Source organism: Phacochoerus africanus, chromosome 6 (genome assembly GCF_016906955.1).
Source record: "Phacochoerus africanus isolate WHEZ1 chromosome 6, ROS_Pafr_v1, whole genome shotgun sequence".
Classification (NCBI taxonomy): domain Eukaryota; kingdom Metazoa; phylum Chordata; class Mammalia; order Artiodactyla; family Suidae; genus Phacochoerus; species Phacochoerus africanus.
In genome coordinates this window covers 16,337,072-16,349,672 of record NC_062549.1, presented here as the reverse complement: position 1 = coordinate 16,349,672, position 12,601 = coordinate 16,337,072, and the positions used below count along the sequence as shown (strand labels likewise).

At 48.3% G+C, this 12,601-nt stretch overlaps 1 protein-coding gene across 2 annotated transcripts in view; it reads left to right on the top strand.

Moving 5' to 3' along the window:
• The window catches only part of ZHX2 (zinc fingers and homeoboxes 2), a 177,944-nt gene extending 168,194 nt beyond the window's left edge, over positions 1-9,750 (top strand). For both annotated transcript variants that reach the window (XM_047783340.1, XM_047783341.1), the window contains one exon: positions 8,500-9,750. The gene's annotated coding sequence lies outside the window, so the exon portion shown is untranslated. The remainder of the gene's footprint in view (positions 1-8,499) is intronic.
• Positions 9,751-12,601: the final 2,851 nt, after the last annotated feature.

Sequence of the window (12,601 nt, the reverse complement as noted above, 5' to 3'; positions counted from 1 at the left end):
TGTAACCTCCTGGTGGCTCTTCCTTGTCACATAAGGACACGCATCCTGTTGGATTGGAGCCCCACCCTTATGACCTTATTTAACCTTTCATCACCTCCTTAAAGACCCCATCTCCGCAAACAGTCATACTGGGGACTCAAGTTAAGCATATGAATTTGGGGTGGGACACAGTTCGGTCCATAGAACTTACTAATAGGCTTGTCTGTGGTTGTCAGCACTAAATGAGATAATATAAGCGAAAGCCCAGAAACAGGGGCCTGGCATTAACATCTGCACCTGCTCAGTGGACACCAACTCAGAAGCTGCATATTCTTCTCCCTGTGAAGAACTTGGCCATCTTGCCTGACACACCCACCCCCTATAAGCGCGTGCTTTCAGCTGTTAATTGCATCTTGGGGTGGGGTAAGGGGCTTGGGGCAACAACAAGGAGTAACATTTGCTGAGTACTTTACATCTGTGAACAACTCTCCAGAGACATTATTTTCTTCATTTTATGGCCGATGAGACTAGGACACAGAAAGGTAACTGGCCCAAGGTCACTAATGTAGAAAGCAGTAGAGCTGCAATTCCAACCCAAACCCACACTCACTCATAACCACATCCGGAGTCTGCCTTTAAATTACAAGCCCATTTGCTCCAATTCTTTGAACTCCCCGGGATAACATCCCACTGACGGGAAGGGGGCAGGAAGAGCCATTGGCCCCCCTGAGCCTCTCCGCCGGCGAGTGGGAAGATTGCGCTGGCTTATGCGTCTCAGCGATTTTCCCCAAACCCCTGAGGCCTCCCCAAACTGCTGCAAGGAATGAGCCTTGCTCAGACCTGACCAAGGCCTAATGTAGGGATGATCTGGGATTGTAAGAAGTTGTCCTCACCCACTGGAAAATTACTTAGTCTTTCTCTGTGTCACCATGTCCCTTCAATTCTAATTCCAATCAGACCATGCCCCCTCCCAGTAAAAGAAAGTTTGACTCAGAAATATTGAGCCATAAAGCACAACCATAGTGCTTGTTTTTCTGTCTCATGGACTATGATGTTATTCTCTCTTGAGTCCGCGGTGCCTAAGGGACATCCCTACAGGGAAAATTAAAGAGAAATAGAACAGAGAGCTACCATAGGGGCAAAGAACTCTAATCGTTTCATGCTTCCCCAAAGGTAAAGTTAATAGGCAAGCAGATTCTGCTAAAGAATTAGATAGTACTTTTGAGCGTTCCAGTTTGTCCCCAAGACAGACAGGGACAGCTGTGGGAGGCAGTGGGTTCCCTGCACTGGGCAGTGAGTGGGGAGAGGCTGGCCATCCCCTTGGTGGAAATATTTGGACAGTGGCCGTAAGGAAAGGGCCCCCATGACCTTGCCACTTTACCCAAAGCTGAGATCTGGTGCTCTGGGATGAAGTGAGCCCATCAGGCTGCCGTTCTCTGCAGTGGGGAATGTCCCTGACCAAGTGGTCAGACTCCAGGTAGAAGCCCAGGGGCTTCGCAAGAGGCCAAAGAGTCAAAAATCTCTGAAACACTCTTTAAAAGAGATTGAGATGGGGGAGTTCCCGTCATGGCTCAGTGGTTAACGAAGCCAACTAGGAACCATGAGGTTGCGAGTTCAATCCCTGGCCTTGCTCAGTGGGTTAAGGATCTGGCGTTGCCATGAGCTGTGGTGTAGGTCACAGCCACGGCTCAGATCCCATGTTGCTGTGGCTCTGGCGTAGGCCGGTGGCTACAGCTCCGATTCGACCCCTAGCCTGGGAACCACCATATGCTGCGGGAGCAGCCCTAGAAAAGGCAAACAGACGAAAAATAATAAAAAATAAAAAATAAAAGACTGAAATGGGAACTTCGTCACCAATCTTATATAATAACCAGCCACCTCTCACGGCACTGTGCTCTCTTTGCACTTTTCATGCATTAATGAACATTTGGGTATCCTCACTGAGCCAGACACGGTGCTGGGAAGGGGGCGGGGCATGACAGGGGCAGCAGTGACCACTGTGGATGGACAGTTAACCCAGCGATGTGAAGACATCGTGATGACAGCTGGGCCACACAAGCCCCAGCACAGGAAGGTTTAACAAGGTGAACTGAGGGCACCTGGGAGCAAGGCCTTCCAGGAAGTGGCCCATAGCTGGCATGGGCTGCCCCAGGGGAAGGCCATGGGGCCGGGCTGTGTCCTGCATGGAGAAACCACCGCTGCCCCTGGTGTCCAGCGTCTTCCCAGCCTGACTTTGGGAGTGCTGCCAGCTCCCACAGCCTGGGGAGGTCAAGGAGAACTGAAACCCAGTGCATCTGAGGGTGCTTCCAGAGCCCAGAGCCATTCATGAACATCTGGGGTCACTGCAAAAGCCAAAAAAAAAAGGAGTGGCTTTGTCTCCCCTTCTCCAAGTTACCCTTTGGCCTTGCCATCTATTTTTTTGCAGATTTTGTTGTTGTTGCTGTTCTTTTTAAAGGCCTTGTTCAGTCATTATTTTTCTTTATTAATGCGTATGGGCAGAGAATTGATTATACATATTCATACACATAAGACAGGGAATAACGTTACCATCAAAGAAACCGAAGAGGATTCAAAGAAATGGAAAGATAGCCCATGTTCTTGGATTGGAAGAATATTGGTGAAATGGCCATACTACCCAAAGCAACCTGCAGATTTATTGCAATCCCTATCAAAATACCTGTGACATTTTTCACTGAACTAGAGCAAATAATCCTAAAATTTACATGGAACCACAAGAGACCCAGAATTGCCAAAGCAGTCCTGAAGAAAAAGAACAAAGCAGGAAGCAAACCCTTCCAAACTTCAGCTATACTACAAAGCTTCAGTAATCAAAAGAGCATGGTGTTGGCACAAAAAGACATATACATCAGTGGCACAGAATGGAAAGCTCAGAAACTCACACACCTACAGTAATCTATAACAAAGGAGGCGAGAATAGACAACGGAGAAAAGGCAGTCTCTTCAGCAAATGGTATTGGGAAATTTCTAACTTCCTTGATTTGCAGCAACATATAAATCAAGGAAGTTCGAACACACCCGACACCATACACAAAAATAACCTAAAAATGGCTTAAAGACTTAAAAATAAGACGTGACATCATAAAATTCTTAGAAAAGAACATAAGCAATATATTCCGACAAAAATCATAGCAATATTTTCTTAGGTCAGTATATACAAGGCAAAAGAAATAAAAGCAAAACTAAACAAATAGGACCTAATCAACCTTAAAAGCTTTTGCTCAGTGGAAGGAACCATCAACAAAATGAAAAGACAACCTGAAGGAGAAAAAATGTTTGCAAATGATGCAGCCAACAAGGGGTTAATATGTAAACTATACAATCAACCCATACAACTCAACAGAGAAAACAACCCAATCAAAAAATGGGCAGAAGACTTCAATGGACCTTCCTCAAAAAAAAAAAAAAAAAACAGATAACCAACGCACATGGAAAAGATGTCCAGCGTGTCTAATTATTAGCAGAATGCAAATCAAAACCACAATAAGGAATCACCTTGCACTGCTCAGAATGTCTGTCACCCAAAAGTCTATAAATAATAAATACTAGAGAGGGTGTGGAGAAAAGGAACCCTCCTGAACTGTCAGTGGGAATGCAGATTGGTATGTAAATACTATTGAAAATAGTTGGAATATTCCTTAAACATCTGAAAACCAAGCTATCATATGATCCAGCAATCCCAGTCCAGAAATGATGAAAGCTTTAATTCAAAAGGACACATGCACCCCAGTGTTCACCACAGCACTATTTATAGAAATCAAGACATGGGAACAACCCAAGTGCCCATCCACAGACAACTGGCTTAAGATGTGCTAGGTATGCGTGTGTGTGTGTGTGTGTGTGTGTGTGTGTGTGTGTGTAATGGACTATTAGCCATAAAGTAGAATGAAATATTTTCAGCAACATGGATGGACCTAGAAATTATTATACTAATGAAGTAAGTCAAATATTACATGGTATCACTTATATGTGGAATCTAAAAAATAATATAAATGAATCTATGTATGAAACAAAAACAGACTCACATAGAAAACAAACTTATGGTTACCAAAGGGGAAAAGGGGGGGGGGGATAAATTAGAAGTAAAGAATTAACATTTACACTCTACACAAAACAGATAAACAGGATTTCCTGTATAAGCACAGGGAATGGTAGTCAATGTAATAATATATAATGGAAAATAATCTGAAATATATATATATCTGTATATACAACTGAATCATGTTGCCATACACATGAAACAATATTGTAAATCAACTATACTTCCATCTAAAAAAAACTTGCCAGGAGCTCCCGATGGGCTCAGCGGTAACAAATCCAACTAGTATCCATGAGGATGCTGTTTGATCCCTGGCCTCACTAAGGATCCAATATTGCCACGAGCTGTGGTGTAGGTCAAAGGTCCAGCTTGGATCCCACGTTGCTGTAGTCCAGCAGCAATGTGGGATCCGACTTAACCCCTAGCCTGGGAACTCAGGTGCAGCCCTAAAAAGCATGCATGCATAAATAAATAATAAATTTAAAAACCTGCCAGATGAAGAACTACCTTAATCCTGAGGTTTACCTAAAAAGCAAGTTTCTGTCAATTCCTTAAAGAGACAGGGTTCAGTTTTCTGTATGAGAGAACAAGCGTGTATTCGCATGCGCACGCGCACACACACACACACACACACACACACACACACACACACACACACACAAGTGAGCTCACTTACACCTAAAGCCCTCATTTGCACCTGGCTTTCCTCCAAGAAAAATGAAGCAATATTTCTGGAGCCCCCGTATGCTTTACACCTCATCTCTTCCCCTCCCAGCAGCCGGGGCTTGTGAATTGGAAACGAGGCTCAGGGAGGTTAAGTTACTGACCTTGGCACACAGCTGCGAAGCGGCTGACCCGGGTTCCGGCTTCCTCCAACTCCACGGCTCTTTCCACTCTGCCCCGATGACCACTACCCAGAGTCCTGTGCTGCGCTGGCGTGCTGCAGTCTGCTTGGGAGGAAGAGTCACCCTTTAGCCTCCTGGGCCATGTTTTCCCAGAGTCTTGAGAGCTGCTTGGACGATACAGCCAACCAGAGGCAGCCTCTTCCAAAGGTGGTGGGAAGACCCGGTTTGCTGGGGGATCCCTGTTCTTTGGGGAGCGTTGGAAGCTGGTGTGGGATCAGTGATAAGGCATGTTGGCCTCTCCGGGTGCCTGGGACCACCTGACCCCATCTTTGAAGCAGACATGCGCTCTCCTCTCTCCAGGTAGCTCCGTACAGGGAGCACCTGTGCGTGTAGGGCAAGGCCAGAGGCGGGTCAGGGATGGGGAGGAGCCGCTAACGTTGGATTGGCCTCGGTGGAATCCAGACTCCACCACTTACGACTTGCCCGACGTCATTTGATCCTGCTGAGCCCCCATCTCTTCACGGTGGAGTGGGCCTACCTCCCCAGTTACCGGGTTACCCTGAAAATTAATGATGATCCCTATCAGCGCTTAGCATTGGGCCTGGCTCCTAATAAGCAGGAGATAAATTTTAACCATTCTCACCACCATGATTACTATTGCTCTTGACTCTGCCGCTGAGCAGACCTGGGAGATCACCTTTGCTGCCTGAGCATCCTTTTCTCCTCGTGATACGAGTGAGGTTAGCAGCATCACCTTGGAGGATCCCTGCAGCTCTTAGGATTCGGTGACTTCTGCTGGATCACTTTTGGGTGGTGCCAGATCCCAAGGACACTCCTGGAATCTGGTTTCATCCACATACATTTCTCTTACAAGTTGGTTTCTTAACTCCAATATTCACTTTTTTTTTTTTTTTTTTTTTGCCATGCCCACAGCAGGTAGCAGTTCCCAGACCAGGGACTGAACCCAAACCACAGAAGTGACACCACCAGACCCTTCACCACTAGGCCACCAGGGAACTCCCTCAACTATTCAGGGAATGTGGGTACATTTGACCTCCAGACATTAGGAATGAATGACCGTATAAGTGATCTGCTGATGCCTGTGGCTGAGAAGCCTGATCTTCCTGCTCTTGGTCCCGTGCTCATGCACACACACAACTTCTCAGGGCCTTCTGAGCTGCCTTCTCAGCCAGAGACGTGACCAAGCAGTAACACGGCCTTACCAAGAGGGAAGCAGAGGAAAAGCCAGCAGCTTCAGGAATCTATAGATTTGATCACCTCCCAGCCTGGGATGGAATCCTGGCTGTGTCCTTTGCAGCCCTGAGCCTTCCCCTTGCTTCCCTTGCTCGGGATCCTGGGGTCCAAGGAGCCCACAGAGGAAAAGGAGGTCTGTCTGAATTCCTGAGGGCCTCAGAGTACCACAAGCTGGCTATGCAACCACCAGGAATTTACTCTCCCACAGTCTGGAGGCCGGTGTTGGCAGGGCTGTGCCTTCTGAGGGCTGTGAGGGAGAAAGTTCCGAATGTCTGTCTGAGCCCCTGGTGAGTTGCTGGCAGTCCTTGGTATTCCTTGGCTCATAGATGCATCGCCCCAATTTCTGCCTTCATCTTCCCATGGTGTTCTTCCTGTGTGTGTCTGTCTCTGGGTCCAAATGTCCCCTTTTTATAAGGACACCAGCCCTATGGGGCCAGGTCCCACCCTAATGACCTCATTTTAACTTTGATCACCTCTGTAAAGGAATTTCCCAAAAGGGTTACCTTCTAGGTTCTAGGGGTTAGGACTTCAGCATCTCTTTGGGGGATGAGAGGACACAACTAACCCATGAGAGGGCCCTGGGACTACTTTCGTTACTCCAAAGCATATAAGAATGAAGCACTTCAGGAGTTCCCATTGTGGTTCAGTGGAAACAAACCCGATTAGCATCCATAAGGATGCAGGTTCCATCCCTGGCCTTGTTCAGTGAGTTAAGGATCCAGCGTTGCTGTGGCTGTGGTGTAGGCTGGCGGCCACAACTCCAATTTAACCCCTAGCCTGGGAACCTCCATATGCCATGGGTGTGACCCTTTAAAAAAAAAAAAAAAGGACAAAAAAATTAAATAGGTCATATTTGTTTGCAGATGTGGCTTGGATCTGGCTTTGCTGTGGCTGAAGCGTAAGCCAGCAACTATAGCTCCAATTTGACCCCTAGCCTGAGAACTTCCATGTGCCACACCTGTGGCCCTAAAAGGCCAAAAAAAAAGAAAAAAAAAAGCATGAAACACTTCTCCCATAGCCTCTTAACACTGTTTAAGAGCACAGACTGGAAATTGCCCGGGTTGAAATGTTGGCTCTGCCACTTTCTAGCTGTATGATCAGGGGCAAGTTTTTTTAGCCTCCCTGTGCTCAGTTTCCTCAGCTGTAAAATGGGAATAATAATAACATATGCACCTCTGAGGGTTGACAGAAACATTCAATTAAAAATACACTTAAACCTTCCCATCCTATTAGGATTGCTATTCTGGATCCTATCACATTTGGAAAAGCCTCCATCTAACAAACACAACAAAAGCACACATGACACTTACCACATGCCAGGCACTTTTTTTTTTGTCTTTTCTAGGGCCGCACCCACGTCACATGGAGGTTCCCAGGCCAGGGGTCTAATTGGAGCCTATACCACAGCCACAGCCACAGGGGATCCGAGCCGCATCTGCAACCTACACCACAGCTCACGGCAACGCCGGATCCTTAACCCACTGAGCAAGGCCAGGGATCAAACCTGCAACCTCATGGTTCCTAGTCAGATTCGTTAACCACTGAGCCTCAACAGGAACTCCCCAGGGGCTATTTTAAATGCTGGTGTCTGTATCAACTAATTGTCACACCCACGTTACCAGGTGGGTGCTATCAGCATGCCTGTTTCACAGCAGTGAAAACGAAGCCCTCAGGGGATGATGTGTGTGTGGCCCCCTGGCCAGTGTACAGGGAAGTCAGGACCCACATCCAGGTTTGTCTGATTCCAGGGCCTTTTAGGAACCACTGTGACTGGCTGCCTCTCTAGGAATAAGAAAACGGTCTTAAGGAGTTCCCGTCATGGCTCAGTGGTTAACAAAGCCAACTAGGAACCATGAGGTTTGATCCCTGGCCTTGCTCAGTGGGTTAAGGATCTGGCGTTGCCGTGAGCTGTGGTGTAGGTTGCAGATGGGGCTCGGATCCCAAGTTGCCGTGGCTCTGGTGTAGGCCGGCCGTTACAGCTCTGATTAGACCCCCTAGCCTGGGAACCTCCATATGCCGAGGGTGCGGCCCTAGAAATGGCAAAAAAAAAAAAAAAAAAAAGAAGAGTCTTGTAATGATGAAATGAAGCACTTCCTTTGCTTGCCCAGAAAGTCATCCTGTTCTCAAAGGCCTTATTCTGGAGACGCTTCCCATACTATCAGACTGTGCTCAGGAAACACATTTGGTTCTTTAAAACAGGCCCCACGCTTGAAGGGTGTTTGTCTCTCCTCCAGGTCCCAGGATGGCTTTGGGAGTCTCTGCCCAGGAGAGCGGGGGTGGGGGGAGGCCACCCCCCATGCCTTCCCCAGGGCATGACAGTCATCTCCCTGACATCCTCTCTCCCGTTTTGTGTTGTCCTTCCAGGGAGCCTGGCAGAACTGCTGTGCTGATAAAGGGGATGCTCTGTCTTTGAAGAAAGAAGAGAACTTCCCTCCCCGGCTGTGGGCCACCCTGGCCAGAGACTCCAAGTGGAAGGACTTAGCATGCGGGTGCCTGCGGCCACAGGAATCCCAGCTGCCTTCACGCGCACGCACGTCCCAGAGGCCCGGTGGGAACTGTTCAGAGTGCCAAAGTCCTACTACTGCGTTTTCCATGGCTCCTTGTACATAGTTTGCTCCTCTGCCCGGGCCCCTGCCTCTTGCTATACTGGAACCGATTTGTACAATGTGGGAATTTTGTTACCTTTTTAATCAAGGGCAACTTCCTTTTCCAGCACTACCATTGTAAGGTTTTTTTCCAGCAGGGAGGGCGGATCACATGTGCTTTTCTTTTTTTTTCCGTTTTTTTTTTTTTTTTTTTTTTTTTAATTTGGGGGAGGCGGGATATTAGCATTAGTGCCATTATATCTACTGGATTTTAGGTAGGGAGGGTTCGCTTTTCAAGGTAGTTTGAAAGTGGGGAGATTTCTTCAGGGGACAGGCTGAGGCTCAGGCATCTGGCTTAACCCAGAGGGCCATGTGCAGTTTAACAGAACTTCCAGATCAAATCCATGTCCAGTTTTTTCCCAGCTGTCTTTGGGGTCCCTGCTTAGCCACGCACAAGGATTTCTGAACCGACACCAGGCCAGCCTGGTCTCTGAGGTCAGACCTTGTGCCCAGCCAGCACCAAGAGAACCAGAGGGGGTGTGGCTACCCTCTGAGCGTCTTTTTAGTAACCAGCAGAAAGGGCTCCACATGCATTAGCGTCATCTTTACTTTTATAAAATAAAAACAAAAGATCTTCCTAACTGGATGGTACAGAGAGGAACAGCTTGGGTTTTCGCTTCCGTTCCTGCCTTTTCTCAGCGTGGTTTTTGATAAGATTTCAGCTTGACGCTTCACCATGAATTGATTTGTTTGCGTGTTTTGTTTTGGGCCAATTTTAGATTCCTGAGTGCACTTTTTTCCCTGGGTTAGTCCTAACTTTTAAAGAAGCAAAACCAAGAGACATATCTGGTATACATGTTGCAATATGAATTGTGTTTGCAGTCCCTTCCCCCACCCCCACCCCCCCAATTTGAGTACACTGCAGAAATAAAATGTTAGGGAGTTTGGAAAAGAAAAAAACAATTTTTCTAACTTGTTGTTCATTTGTTGTAACTCAATAAAGCAAAGACTAAACATTTTTATAACCTTTTCCTCTGCTCCTGGCTCTTCATTGCTGCCTGGCTCCCAGGACAGGGCACGATGCCGACTCACCCACCTCCTGCCGCAGATCCGATACAACCACACGCTTCGTCTTCTATCCTGGTGAGGTCCGGCAGTGCAGGTGGGACTGTCAAAACAGGTGACCGGCGATGCGGGACTCTTCGTCACATTCTCTCTGAGCCAGAGAAGAAGTGATGGGCTCATCCTTCTCCCGGGTCTTCCCTGATGGATTCATGATATACTGCGGAGAGGAGCGTGGGCGTGGGCGTGGGCAGGGGCGTGAGACCTGCAGGCCACGCCCAGCACTACCGCCTGCTCTCGCGAGACCCCGGGCCACTCACTTCCGTCCTGGGCTTCTGAAGGTGACTGGACTCTGCCCTTGCTCTTTTGTGTCACCATTTGTGTCTCTGCTCAGGGGAGGTTTAAAGAGCCCCTCCTGTCCAAGGTGACGCTCACTTAGACCAGTGCCTTTCAGACTTGACGACGCACCAGAGCCACCTGGAAGGCTGGTTACAGGTTCTCATTGAGTGGGTCTTGCTGGGCCGGAGCAGGAACATTGCTCGCAGGTGGGGCTGTGCTGTTGACTCAGGGGCGCCATGCTGGGTATCTCTAGTCTAGATATTTCATTTTCACAAGGACTTGCCCACTTTGGGCCACTTTATCCACCCCTCAACCTCCAAACTCTCCTCTACAATTCCCCTCCAAAAAAGAAAAAAAAAATCAACTTGCACTTTTCCTGTTCCAAGAAAACGGAAAAAGCTGGCGCATTTCCTGGTTCCTGCCTGTACTGCCTTACCTGTCTGTGCTCTGACATCCACAGACCTCTGCTCCCCACGCTGCCCGGCCCTCCCAGCCCGGTAATGAACGTCAGCCCGACCTGGGCCGCCAGCCTCCTCCTTGGCAGGCAGCCGCCTTCCCCTGCTGCTGTTTACCACCCTCGCCCGTTCCACTTGCCAGTCTCAAGCAATTTAATTCTTCCAGCAGGGCAGCGTGAGACGCTATCAAATGCCTGAAGATACCAAAGGGAAAACCAGAATTTTTGTCTTTTTAATTTTTGTACCAAAGAGAAAGCCTTGCTAATTGGTTCCAATGAACATACACAGGGAAAGCAGTTGTGTTCTTTTAAGCACCCAGCAAAATATGTCAAACGCTTTCTTCTCCGCTGGGAAGGATTAAAGGGTGGCAGAAACTAGCCGGGAGGGTTGGGTTTTGGTGGTGGGTTTTTTTGGTGGGGGTTTGTTTTGTTTTTTGGTTTTGGGGGGCCTTTTTAGGGCCGCACCTGCAGCATATGGTAGTTCCCAGGCCAGGGGTCAAATCCTGCCCACAAGCTCAGCAACGCCAGATCCTAGCCACCTCTTCGAACTACACCACAGCTCATGCTAACACTGGACCCTTCACCCACTGAGCTGGGTCAGGGGTGGAATCTGCATCCTCATGGATACTGGTCAGGGGTTCGTTACTGCTGAACCACAATGGGAACTCCAGGGAGGAGGTTCTTAAAGAGAATGGATGGATTGGATTCTCGGTGTGGGTGGAAAATTGCCACGGAGTGGCGTGAACCTCTGCCGGGTTTGTCTTTCTCATAGCCCTTTGCACTAACATCTCTTCCTTTCCAGTTCACCTGCCCCCCCTTCTGCTCATCTGATTCTGGGGAGCTGCCCATCCAGGTGACCCATCCCCCCACCACACACACACAGGGTTAGCCATGGCACTCCAGCCCCTGTTCATGGAGCCGTGTTCTCTGTGATGCAGGAGCACTCAGATGCTGGGAGAAAGCTCCCTTTTTCCATTGAGATGGCAAGTCTGATATTCGCCTGGAGCTACCAGGAGCCAAATCCCCTACCAGAGAGAGGAAGCCAGTCTGCAGGAGGCCCAAAAGTCAAGAAAAGAGGCAGAGAAACAATGAGACAGAAACGGTGATGGTGGCAGTGGTGATGACAGTGGTGACATCATTTAAGCCCCTGGACCCCCTATACCCAAGGCCAGCTCCTTATCCTTCCAGCTTCATAGAAACCAACACATTTCTCTTTCTGGCTTAAGCTAAAAACCTTCTGAGTTGGGTTTCTGTCACTAGAAGCTCAGCATTCTGATGATATGATGAGATTATAAGATTTAAAAAAAAAAAAAAAAAAAAAGAGAGACAATAAATGTAAATAGTGCCTTGTGGCTAGTGGCTACAGTACTTGCTTCTCAAGTGTGTTCCCTGCATCTGCAGTGGCAGCATCACCAGGGTGCTTGTTAGAAATGCAGGATCTCCAGCCTCTACCCCAAACCTGTTAAATCATAATCTGCAATTTGACACCATCCTCAGGTGACTCACCTCTTCATTCTTCTTTAAGAAATGCTGTTCTGAAAGCTTTGAAGGCTGCTCCCCAGCCTCCTCCAGCAAGGGTGGGGGACGGGATCTAATACACCATGGAGCCTGTTTCCAGAGTGTAGACTCCGAGCAGGAAGGCAGAAGTAGCCACAGGATGGAGATCACGTGGTGCCCCAGGTGTGTGTGTCCTTGTTCTTCCAGGCCACTTGGCACACAACCAAGAGTGAATGGAAATGAAAGCTCTCGCTGGCCTGCCGTGATACAACCTGGAGAGAATCGGGAGCCATGTCAGTTCCCTCCTACAGGTTCCTGAAAGCTCCCATCTGGAGCGCCTCACAGCTGGAGGTACTTACAAACCACAGTAGAGGCACCATCATTACCCCTGGGGGCTTGATCAATACGAATGAAAAAAAGGATATCCAAGCACATCCCATGACGTGGCAAATCAGGTATCCTGTAGCAGGAGGCGCACTGCCCTGCACTGTGAGGAAGGGAGATGACAAAGGTCTCCCTCAGTAACTTG